Source organism: Rhineura floridana, chromosome 15, assembly GCF_030035675.1.
Source record: "Rhineura floridana isolate rRhiFlo1 chromosome 15, rRhiFlo1.hap2, whole genome shotgun sequence".
Taxonomy (NCBI): domain Eukaryota; kingdom Metazoa; phylum Chordata; class Lepidosauria; order Squamata; family Rhineuridae; genus Rhineura; species Rhineura floridana.
Genome location: NC_084494.1, coordinates 23,478,809 through 23,492,332, shown reverse-complemented (window position 1 = coordinate 23,492,332; position 13,524 = coordinate 23,478,809).

Here is a 13,524-nt window from a genome sequence, read left to right as displayed (position 1 = left end):
TGCAGGAGAAAATAAAATGTGTCTGTTCTTCCAGGCCAGATGTTCTGCAACCCCATGTTGTATGCATGTATTTCTGGCTCACAAACCGGCATGGAGGCACTGTGCTAGTGGCCCAGCAGGTGAGGCGCTGTTAGTTACCAGGAGAGTGTAGTAGAAGGGCCAAGGCATCAGGGAGATTGATGCGGTGCAAACACACTGGCAGGAGCACTAGATTAGGGTTATAGGAAAAGAAATTGCTTGAGAAAATGTATACATTTGTCAAAACTGCATACAAAAATGTGTTCATCAGGAGAAATCTGGAGAATGTTCATGTTGATCAAAAAAATTAGAAAGTGCTGCAGCAGTGGAAGGGCTGTAGATCAGTGGCAAAGCATCTGCCTTGCACGCAGAAGGTCCCACGCTCAAGCCCCAGCGTCTGCAGGTAGGGCTAGGGGAGAACCCTGTTTGGAATCCTGGAGAGCCACTGCCAGTCAGTGTAGACAACGGGGAGCCAGATGACCAATGATCTGACTCCGTATATGGCAGCTTTCTATGTTCCTATGCAGAAATGTGGAGAACTGAATTTAAGATTGGAAAACTGAAATTGACAGAGATTTCCATCCCTTTCTTGGAAGAAAGCAGCTCTCCCTCCTGATAGGAAGGAGATGTTGTGGCCTAAATAAAGAAAAGCCTTCCTTGTCGTTCTCAGTGCTGTTTGGGCTGACACTTGTGAGGAAAAAGAGCACTGAGCAACAGCTGGGATGTCTGCTGCTAGTCCTTTGTAGGACTCTCTCCATCTGTGTCTGTGAATACCTGTGTGTGAGAGAGAGAGAGGAAGAGAAGGGGGAGGGTGCACCCTGTTTCTCCCAACTGTGAGGGAGTGAGACTGGGTGTGGCTCTCTAGTGCTGCTAATATCTCCATTTACAATTCTTGACTCACAACTGCCTTTGGTGTTAATTTGCCATAATTTCCAGAAGGGTATGTGCGAGTTTTGCATGTTGTCTAGGGTCCCCAAGAATCTCTCCGCAGCCAGGAACAGATTATTCTGTTTATATATTTTGAATCCCGAGTGCTCCATATGGGGATATTTAGTCAGTGAGATTTGCAGCCTGCTTGTCTCAGGGGCTCAGGGCAGGCAATATAGTGTTGTATAAATAATCCTTGTCCAAAGGCTCATGATTGAAAACAAAGGATGAGGGGGAAAAAGGAGGGACAACTTGGAGGAGGGGGCGAAAGGGAGAGGGACAAATGGAAAGGTAGGAAAATAATGGGGATGGTGGTGGTGGTACGCCATGCAGAAGTCTTATTTCTATTCTCTCTAAGAGAATTCATAATCCTCCCCCCCACATTCCAATTCCCTATGGAGAATTGTGTTTTCTGCTCTCCTGGGAGCAAGCAAATCTGCAGCAGAAAAGCTCAACATGACAAGCGCAGATGTCCCGCATGCAGCAATTTTCTCTCACTCTCAAGACGTGTTAATTTCTACATTCATGTCTCTTTTGTGAAATCATTATATTATTTAAAAAAAACATTAGCAACATTTCTTTTCAAGTTGCAAAGACCTAGATTACATCTGGAGAAGGTGCATAGAGACCTAAATCAGGTGTACTATTTCCCTTTATTTAGAAATAGGACTCGTGTTCAGTGGGATTTTCTACCTAGTAAGTGTGTTTAGAACTGCAGCCTTGACTTGAACCTTCTTGTAGTGCTTCATATGGTATATACCACATTGTGTGCTTATTTATTTGTGTATTTCAGAGCCAAAGGTCTTCCCAAGGTGGTTCACAATTAAAAGCATAAAACAATAGCCATCTAATAATAGCAGCAGTTAATATATATGTCCTGGGCAAAAAGATAAATCCTCACAAGACATCTGAAGCAATGGATGGCTGCTGTTTGACATGTGGCAGAGGGAAGTGTGTTGCACAGTACAGGAGCAACAGCAGAAAATGCCCATTTTAGGGTCACTGCCTGTGAAATTCCATAGGGTACAGTAACACAAGTAGGATTTCTCCAGCTGATCTTTCATTTTATGGTCCAATGGTGGATCCCACAGGGAAAGCAGCAAATCTGGAGGTGGCAAGGCTGGAGCACCATGGAGGACCATCTTGCTCCAACCAAGGCTGGGAGCAGACTGAGGCCTTTTAAGCCTCTGCCTCCAGACTGCTTCCTCTAGGCTCTACCCCTTGCAGAGCACCTAAAGGTCCCTGCACCACTGCACTGGTGATGTGAAGTGGGAGGAATCTGGTTCTTCAGGCTCAGGGGAAGGTTCCAGTGAGGGTCCAGGCTCTGGCTCTATAGGCTGTGCTGGGGAGGTGCCTGTGGGGGCTCCTGATCAACAGCCCCAGGTGCACTGGTCTCCCTATATTCAGCAGTCAGCTCAGCTCTGAACCTGACCTATCTGATGCCCTTGCACCCGCTCACTCCATATCCAGATCACTGCTTGATTCAGGGGTCATGACACAATCTAGGTCAGCGTTTCCCAACTAGTGGGCCACCAGACGTTGTTGGACCACAATTCTCATCTTTCCTGACCATTGGCAATGCTGGCTGAGGCTGATGGGAGTTGTGGTCCAACAACATCTGGTGGCCCACTAGTTGGGAAAGGCTGATTTAGGTAATCTTACAGGTCTGTTAAAGGGTAGGCAGTCTTTAAAGTAACCTAGTCCCAAGTTGTTCAGGGCTTTACATGTTAACAAAAAGACCTTGAACGTGACCCGGTAGGTGGTCGGTAGCCAGTGTAGTTCCCTCAGCCCAGGTGTAATGTGTGCATGCTCAATTTTTTTTTTTATGCTCAATTGACAACCTGGCTGCAGCATTCTGCATCACCTGCAGCTTCTGGATCAATCCTAAAGGAAGCCCCACGGACAGTGCATTACAGTAGTCCAGTCCTGAGGTTACCAATGGGTAGTTCAATGCAAATGTCAACCCAGTGCACAGCATCTGGGAAAGAAGTGGATTCCATCTCAGGATTTATCGGGAAGGGGATCAAAATTAAACCTGACAGTATCATAATGCCCGTATGCAAATCCATGATGTGGCCACACTTGGAATATTGTCAGCACCAGCTCCACATTTTGGAGGGCCCTTGGGCCTCATTCTGAGGAAGGCCCGGGGGGGATGACGACAAAATATTCCCGCAGTTCTAGCCATGGAGGCAAAGCAGCAGGAGCAGTAGTTCAGGCAATCTTCTGGCTAACTCACCCAGAATGCCTCACTCTGAGGAAGGACCCCCCCTTGGTGGTGGTGGGAGGGATATACTTGATTCATTGGTGATGCATAAGTGGCTACCCTACCCATTTCCCTTCAGGATATATGGAAGGGACCACATGCTAATTCAGGACCCTGTATTTTCCCCCTGATCTATGCCACAACAATTTGAACCCTTGTCCTATAGTTTACTCCACTTCCTTTGTCTTCCTCGCAGGCAATGGGGACATGTTCCAGATCATCTCTGTTGGGGAGGAGTGGAAGAACTTCTATATCCAGCTGAGACGGGAGATGAGCCAGGGACAGCTGGGTTTCTTCTCATTTGTAATAGGGTCTTTAGTTCTGGACCTTCTCCAGCTGAAATCAGTGGGACTTATGCAGACTAACTCCATTTCAATGGTCTGTTCTAAGTATGACCTAGCTAGGATCCAACCCATTGTTTCTGAATGCTCCCTGTCTGAAATTTGGGTTGAAATTTAGAAGTTTATTATTAAGAATATAAAAAGAGCTCTGCTGGATCAACCAGATGCCTATGGAGACAGGACATGAGGATAGAATCATAGAGTTGGAAGGGGCCTATAAGGCCATCGAGTCCAACCCCCTGCTCAATGGAGAAATCCAAATTAAAGCATACCTGACAGGTGGCCTCCACTGTTGGAGAGCCCACCACCTCCCTAGGTAATTGGTTCCATTGTAGGACTGCTCTAACAGTTAGGAAGTTTTTCCTGATGCTCAGCTGAAATCTTTTTTCCTGCAACGTGAGCCCATTATTCTGTGTCCTGCACTCTGGGATGACTGAGAAGAGATCTTGGTCCTCCTCTTTGTGGCAACCTTTCAAGTACTTGAAGAGTGCTATCCTGTCTCCCCTCAGTCTTCACTTCTCAAGGCTAAACATGCCCAGTTCTTTCAATCTCTCCTCATAGGGCTTTGTTTCCAGTCCCCTGAGCATCCTTGTTGCCCTTCTCTGAACCCATTCCAGTTTGTCTGCATCCTTCTTAAAGCGGGGTGTCCAGAACTGGATGCAGTCTTCAAGATGAGGCCTAACCAGTGCCCTACATGGAGATGCCAGGGATTGAACCTGGAACCTTCTGCGAGCAAGACAGATGCTCTGCTATTGAGCTACAGCCCTTCCTTGTTTGTGATGTTCTGCCACTGGTATTCAGAAACAAACTGCTTCTAATACTGGTAGTAATATAGCCATCATGACTAGTAGCTGTTGACAGCTTTGCCCTCCATGAGCCTGTCTGATCCCCTTTTAAGCCATCTAAGCTTGTGGCCATCACTTATATCTTGTGGAAGCAAATTGCATAGTTTAACCTTGTGCTCTGTGAAGAGGTACCTCCTGAATCACCCACACTTCAGCTTCACTGGATGATCCTGGTACTGGATGATTCTCGTATTATGAGAGAGGGAGAAAAACATTTCCCTATCCACTTTCTTCACATCATGTTAGACCCCTCTGTCATGTCTAGGGATGAGTGAATCTGTCAATATTAGTTTCTCTCTGTTTCTCGTTTTTTAATTCTTAAGTACAGTTCTCCACGTTTCCACATCAGTTTGTGATTTTTTAAAAAGTCCTCATGAATATTCATCAGCTAACTTTTCCAAGTGTTTGTATGCAATTTTGCCCAATATTGCATTAAAATAATGCATTTTATATTCATTTTACTAATATATGCTTTTTAGTATACCCTGTACGCTAATATATGCATTTTTGTACACAATCTTGGCTGGAGAACTGCACTGCAAAATTCAAAGAAGGGCACATATCCAAGGGTGCCTGTGTTTTTGGTTTGTGTATTATTTTGGAAAGTGTAGATTAGGTAGGTTTGCCTTTCAGTGCAAACTGAATAAAATTTCATCCCCATCCTTAATCATATCCCCCTTTACTCACCTTTTGGCTGAACCAAAAAGTCCCAAAGGTTGTAACCTTTCCTGATAGGGGCGTTGCTGCAGCCCCTTGATCATTTTAGCATCAGCCAGGAAGATTTAAGACCAAAGGACAGAGTTCTACTTCCTTCTGTTTCCACATTGGTCTCATGAGCTTGGTATTCAGGATTGGCAGATGAATGAACATTTCGCATCTTCTCTGAATCATGTTTTGATGTTGTCCTTGCGGTTGCAATTCTTTGTTCTTAATTAAGAGGAACCATGATTTCCTTTGAGACTGTGACAGCTCCAGCATCAGCCGACAATGCAAGTCTCTCTGCAACGCCTTTCAATTGCTTTTATATAGCTAATGGCACTCTACAGAGACCCCTCATGATATCAAATGTGTCAAACGTTTTGATCAAAGCCCTTTTGCCTAGAGTGGATTTAGGCATAGGTTACAGTAGCAGACACAGAGCTCATATCATCAGAAATTATGAATGACTCTTGAGTAAACTCACACATCTCTCATGGGTACCTCTTTTCCTCCTCATTGTGCAGGATAGCTAGTGATTCATCTGCACACAATGCTTTTTTGGTAAAAAAACAAAAAATGAGGTGCTGGTACTCATCTCTTGATAAAAGTGCAGTGGGTGACAGCACAAAATGGCTGCCATGGGCGGCAAAAAAAGACGTGCCAGTACATGCTGGTCCCAGCCTATGGTCTGAAGGCACATGAAGCTATCACTTTGCTGAGCAGGTCTGGGTCTGGTCAGTGCCTGGATGGGAGACTATCCGGGAACCATATGTATGCCGCCTTCTGTGATGAAAGAAAGGCGGAGTACAAATGTAATAATAATGATAATTTAAAAACCTCTATACTGGTGAGTACTATCACAAAAAAGCCCTATCTGTACATAAATTTGTTTCCTTGGGCTGTCTTTGTTTTTTTAAGAAATTGATCAGCCTCAACATTTTATTTTGTTACTGTTGGGCTATTGCAAAATGTCCCCTCCTAAACTTACCATCCTGTTGAGGGGGGGGGCGGCTAGAGGAATCATTTCACCATTTTTCATAGGAGAGGGCAAAAACATACACAATTATTTTGAAGGGGGATGGAGGTCCATCTGTTTACCTTAGGTATGCATGTAGTGTGGTGAGTGGCAGCAGTGACTTCATATCCCCAGAGCTTGGAAAAGACTTATTTGAACTACAACTCCCATCAGCCCAATCCAGTGGCCATGCTGACTGGGACTGATGGGAGTTGTAGTTCAAAAAAGTAACGTTTCCAAGCTCTGCATATCCCCCCACCTTCTTGTCTGCAAGCTAGCAAGAACTCTGCAGGTGGGTGGCTGCTGCTAGATGGCTGCTGGCTGATGTTACAGCCAGCACTTCCCTGTCCCAGAAAGACATTCTAGCCTAGGTAGAGCATCCCTCTGTCTCCATTCTACAGATAGATAGGAGATACTCTATGAAAGGCAGGAACGAGGAACCTGTGGACCTCCAGATGTTGTTGGACTCCAACTCCCATCAGCCCCAGCCAGCACTGCCAATGAGCAGGGATGATGAGCATTGTAGCACACCGACAACTAAAGTAGGAAAGTAGCTATGCATTTCTGGACCCAAAGGCTGCACTGACAGTTGACCAGCCCTCCAAGGGCTGCTTGCTAGTGGTAGGTGTGGCCACACACACACACCTGTGTGCATTCACTCATACACACACACACATACAGGGACTGCACACTTTACACATATACAGCTCACACACTCACCATACATGCACATCCCACACTCACATGTACACACAGCGCACATTCAGTAGACATCCAGGACACACAGTTTCCATATATGCTGATCACACTAGGGAAACATCTGAGCAGTTCAGAGAACTCCTACCTGTTTTCCGAGTCAGACCAACCAGCTAATAATAGCAGGAGCTTGCTCAATGCCACCTCTGAATCCACTGCTGAAACCGCCACAGCATAATGAGCAAAATTAAAAATGGCTTGGCAGTTTAGGTCTGGCCTGCTGCAGTCCACCACCCTGATCTAAAGGGTGACAGCTTCCCCATTCCTGATGAAAGGGAGGACTGTGATGCCCCTGTATTTATAATACTGTAAAAATGCTCAGGGAGACCTTGAGATGAGATATGAAATTGAGGAAGCATCCAAACTAGGAAATGTGGTAGTAATGGGTGACTTCAACTACCTGGACATAGACTGGCTGCATATGTGTTCCAGTCATGACAAAGAAGCAAAGTTTCTAGATATTCTAAATGACTATTCCCTAGACCAGTTGGTCATGGAACCGACCAGAGGGACGGCAACCCTGGACTTAATCCTCAGTGGGGACCGGGACCTGGTGCAAGATGTAAGTGTTGTTGAACCGATTGGGAGCAGTGACCACAGTGCTATTAAATTAAACATACATGTAACTGGCCAATTGCCAAGAAAATCCAACACGGTCACATTTGACTTCAAAAGAGGAAACTTCACAAAAATGAGGGGATTGGTAAAATGAAAGCTGAAAAACAAAGTCCAGAGGGCCACATCACTCGAAAATGCTTGGAAGTTGTTTAAAAACACTATATTAGAAGCTCAACTGGAGTGCATACCGCAGATCAGAAAAGGTACCACCAGGGCCAAGAAGATGCCAGCATGGTTAACGAGCAAAGTCAAGGAAGCTCTTAGAGGCAAAAAGTCTTCCTTCAGAAAATGGAAGTCTTGTCCAAATGAAGAAAATAAAAAAGAACACAAACTCTGGCAAAAGAAATGCAAGAAGACAATAAGGGATGCTAAAAAAGAATTTGAGGAGCACATTGCTAAGTACATAAAAACCAACAACAAAAAATTCTATAAATACATTCAAAGCAGGAGACCATCTAGGGAGGCGATTGGACCCTTGGATGATAAGGGAGTCAAAGGTGTACTAAAGAACGATAAGGAGATTGCAGAGAAGCTAAATGAATTCTTTGCATCTGTCTTCACAGTGGAAGATATAGGGCAGATCCCTGAACCTGAATTAACATTTGCAGGAAGGGATTCTGAGGAACTGAGACAAATAGTGGTAACGAGAGAGGAAGTTCTAAGCTTAATGGACAATATAAAAACTGACAAATCACCGGGCCTGGATGGCATCCACCCGAGAGTTCTCAAAGAACTCAAAGGTGAAATTGCTGATCTGCTAACTAAAATATGTAACTTGTCCCTTGGGTCCTCCTCTGTGCCTGAGGACTGGAAAGTGGCAAATGTAACGCCAATCTTCAAAAAGGGATCCAGAGGGGATCCCGGAAATTACAGGCCAGTTAGCTTAACTTCTGTCCCTGGAAAACTGGTAGAAAGTATTATTAAAGCTAGATTAACTAAGCACATAGAAGAACAAGCCTTGCTGAAGCAGAGCCAGCATGGCTTCTGCAAGGGAAAGTCCTGTCTCAGTAACCTATTAGAATTCTTTGAGAGTGTCAACAAGCATATAGATAGAGGTGATCCAGTGGACATAGTGTACTTAGACTTTCAAAAAGCGTTTGACAAGGTACCTCACCAAAGGCTTCTGAGGAAGCTTAGCAGTCATGGAATAAGAGGAGAGGTCCTCTTGTGGATAAGAAATTGGTTAAGAAGCAGAAAGCAGAGAGTAGGAATAAACGGACAGTTCTCCCAATGGAGGGCTGTAGAAAGTGGAGTCCCTCAAGGATCGGTATTGGGACCTGTACTTTTCAACTTGTTCATTAATGACCTAGAATTAGGAGTGAGCAGTGAAGTGGCCAAGTTTGCTGATGACACTAAATTGTTCAGGGTTGTTAAAACAAAAAGGGATTGCAAAGAGCTCCAAAAAGACCTCTCCAAACTGAGTGAATGGGCGGAAAAATGGCAAATGCAATTCAATATAAACAAGTGTAAAATTATGCATATTGGAGCAAAAAATCTTAATTTCACATATACGCTCATGGGGTCTGAACTGGCGGTGACCGACCAGGAGAGAGACCTCGGGGTTGTAGTGGACAGCACGATGAAAATGTCGACCCAGTGTGCGGCAGCTGAAAGGTATTGAAAATAAAACAGCCAATATCATAATGCCGTTGTATAAATCTATGGTGCGACCGCATTTGGAATACTGTGTACAGTTCTGGTCGCCTCATCTCAAAAAGGATATTATAGAGTTGGAAAAGGTTCAGAAGAGGGCAACCAGAATGATCAAGGGGATGGAGCGACTCCCTTACGAGGAAAGGTTGCAGCATTTGGGGCTTTTTAGTTTAGAGAAAAGGCGGGTCAGAGGAGACATGATAGAAGTGTATAAAATTATGCATGGCATTGAGAAAGTGGATAGAGAAAAGTTCTTCTCCCTCTCTCATCATACTAGAACTCATGGACATTCAAAGAAGCTGAATGTTGGAAGATTCAGGACAGACAAAAGGAAGTACTTTTTTACTCAGTGCATAGTTAAACTATGGAATTTGCTCCCACAAGATGCAGTAATGGCCACCAGCTTGGATGGCTTTAAAAGAAGATTAGACAAATTCATGGAGGACAGGGCTATCAATGGCTACTAGCCATGATGGCTGTGCTCTGCCACCCTAGTCAGAGGCAGCATGCTTCTGAAAACCAATTGCCGGAAGCCTCAGGAGGGGAGAGTGTTCTTGCACTCAGGTCCTGCTTGCGGGCTTCCCCCAGGCACCTGGTTGGCCACTGTGAGAACAGGATGCTGGACTAGATGGGCCACTGGCCTGATCCAGCAGGCTCTTCTTATGTTCTTATGTTCTTATGGTAAGTGCGGGTTTATTAGAGTATATATGGTAAGTAGACTGAGTGAGAGGGGGGAGTACATGGGCCGGAATGCTGGAGAATGTTGTATTATGATTGGCTGAGCGTTTGAGTTTCTGAAGGTATAAATGAGAGGATGACAGTTGAGAAGGGAGTGATTAGTAGAGTTCTGTTGGTGGGAGTTCTGAGGGAGGTTGGAGTTGGTTTTGTGGGTTGGATTGGATTAGGCTGGTATTGACGGCTAGAAACATAAAGAGTAATGCAGTGACCACAGGCGGGATCCTAGCAGGTGGTGCCTGAGGTGGGAGCCTGACAGGAAGGGTTGTGACAAGGATTAACTCACATGGCTGTGGGAATCGGTCCATTTTGGTTCCTCTCAGTTTCTCATTTTTCCTATCTGAAATTCAGCTCTCCACATTTCCACATCAGTTTGCGTTCCCCTCCCCCAAATAAAAACCTCATGATAATTCATCAGCATTTTAGTGTGTATTTCTCCTAATAGGCACATTTTTGTGTGCCTAATATACATATTTTTGCAAGCAACTTCCCCTAATATAATGCATTTTCATAGGTTATTTTCACTAAGATACACATTTATGCACACTTTCCCCAGTATATGCATTTTTTTAAACATTTATGCACACTTGCCCCAGTAAATACATTTTTGTACACATTTCTTGGTTGGAGAGCAGCATTGCAAAATTCAGAGAAGTGTGATTTTTTTGAAAGTTGGCTGTGCTTTGGTGTGCATATTGTTCCAGGAAGTGCATATTAGGCAGATTTACCTTTAAATGTAAACCAAACCAAATTTCTCCCACATGATTAATGGTAAAAGAGTAGAACAAGAGTTGTGAAAGTGAAGGAAAGTAGAAAAATTCATGGCAGGGGGCAGGAGGTGAGTTCCCCCTATTTATGGAGAATCCCCCCCATATTTCTACTGGGAAAAACCCTACTGGGAAAACATGTGGGGCACCTTATGTAAAGTTTTCCCATTTAGAATGATGAGTGATTCTTTTCTAAAGCAGTGTTTTCAAATAATGTATTAATCTGAGACCGATGGCCCTGAGAGTTAAACTGGCTGCTTTACGGAGAATGGGCCCCAAAGGCCATATTCAACTAACTTGTTACACTAGCAGAAGCCAGCACAAGGATTCCTGTTAGTGCAGTGTGACTTCCTTCCTCTCCTCCCCCCATGCTTCGCACATGCTGTCCAAATCTGACCCGGAGGGTCGGGAGAACCCCTAGAACGCTGTGCAGGAGGAGGAAAAGGGAGATTGTTCTGTCGGGCAAGCAGAAACAATCTCTTCAGTGTTGCATTGAAGAAACAGCCTCAAACCTGGCAACCTGATGAAAGATCCCATGGATTTCAGGAAATGGCTCTGTCTGCAAAACATGTGTCTCCCCAAGCAGTGTTTGCCTAGCATGCCATTTTCAAAGACTCCAGGGTTGACAGAAGAAGCCTGTCTTTAAAAGAACGTAGCATTTCCAAGTGTGTGCATGTTTGTGTGTGTACATATGATGCAACGCCAGAGGGCAGTGGAGGTCGGCAATTGGAACCACAGTCAATTGGAAGTAGTCAGTGGAGACTGCAGCACTCATGCCTAGTAACAAGAACGGTAATGCATACGCTTTGTACACATGCAGATTGAGAAATGCATCCACACAAGTGGGACCTGCACCAAAATGTTGCAGTGTTGAGTACAGTAGTGTAGTGGCAAATTCAGAAGCGCAGGATCCTTTCATAACAGCCACAGCCCCTGCCTCCTTCTTAAAGTATACAACCTTTCTAAGGTTATGGAATAATCTGGCCAGGCTTAGATACTACTTTCTGTTTATCACTTTCACCATTTGAATGTCCTTTCTCACTGTCAAGAGATAGTGCTTGAATTACTGAATTCAGTGTCTACTCATTTATCTCCTGCTGCCACCCGACTGCTTGATTATGCAGATGGGATGCTATTATCAGGATTCACTGTCTTTTCTTCTGCAGTTATAGAACTCACTCTCCACAAATTGGCTTTTGAAGCAGGAACTAATAGGGATTCCTTTCACTGTCATTGACTCATCAGCAGGAAACAACAACAGGAAGCACATTAGAAGCCTCTTCTCAGTGGCTCACACTCTCCCCTTTCATGCTGATTGGCTCATAGTACACTGGAGACATAGGGACCTGCTGGGACCTGGCTCCCAAAAAAGTAAGGGGTCTAAGCCCCCTGAAACCCTGGACGACTACACCTCTGGTTGAGTACGTCTGTTCAGGATCAATCCATGGAGGATAAGGTATCGATGGCTACTAGACATGATAGCTATGCTCTTTCTCCATAGTTGGAGGTGGTATGCTTCCGAATACCAGTTGCTGGAAACCACAGGAGGGGAGAGTGCTCTTGTGCTCAGGTCCTGCTTGCAGGTTTCCCATGGGCATTTGGCTGACCACTGTGAGAACAGGATGTTGGACTAGATGGACCACTGGCTTGCTCCAGCAGGTTCTTCTTATGTTGTATGTTCTTATCCAGCCAGCAATGCCTTCTTCCAGGATACTCCATTTCTCCAGCCACTTAATTTTCCATTCTCCCCCCCCAGTAGTCAGAATTCTGTGCCTACTAAGTATGCTTTGCCTTCATTGCACTGTTTTGGGTCCCTACCCCTCTTTAAAGGCTTTCCCCTAAAGACTGTTTGCACTTTTGCAAATCTTGGGGTCCCCCAAAGCTGATCCTTTCCATTTGTGTATGGAATATGATGCCATTTTGGTTAAACAAGGATCCACACTCGCAGAATGTGCTTGCTATAAGATACAGAAAGAATCAGAGAAACATACACACAAACAATTATGACCCATACTTACAAACTCAAGGCTACTTCGCTGTTTAATCCAGGAGTGGGGAACCTTTTTGGGACAGATCTTTATCCCATCCCACCCTGTGGGCTAACTTTGACGGGTAGGCAGGACCACCCTCTTGTCAATGTCTGACATCAGGTGATTGACAGGTAGGTGGTCCCGCCCCCTGTCAAAGTTAACTCACAGGAGTGGAGGGAGATAGTGACTAAACAGGATTGATTTCCCCATGCATCAGCTATGTTGGCTCCTAGTTTGCTTCTGGGTACAATTCAAGGTGCTGGTTTTAATCTTTAAAGCCCGAAACAGTTTGGGACCTTGGTATCTGTCTGCCTGCCTTTCCCTCATTAGTCATGCCCATTGCACAAGAGCCAGGGAAGAGGTCCTATTGCAAGTGCCTATTTTATCTGAAACCTGATTGGCGAATACTCACAACAGAACCTTCTCTGTCATGGCCCCTAGACTATGGAATGCCCTCCCCTGGGAGGTAAGATCAGCCCCCTCTCTTTCCACTTTTAGATAGCTGCTGAAGACTCATCTTTTTATGCAAGCATTTGGTTAAATTTCTACCCCTTTATGCCATTGTGAGAGCCAGTGTGACGTAGTGGTTAGAGTGTTGGACTATGACCTGGGAGACCAGAGTTCGAATTCCCACCTAGCCATGAAACTCACTGGGTGACCTTGGGCCAGTCACTGCCTCTCAGCCTCAGAGGAAGGCAATGGTAAATCCCCTCTGAATACCGCTTACCATGAAAACCCTATTAATAGGGTCGCCATAAGTCGGAATCGACTTGAAGGCAGTCCATTTCCATTTTTATGCCATTGTACTGATGTTTTGAAGGATTTCAAGGATTTCATGGATTTGTTGATATATG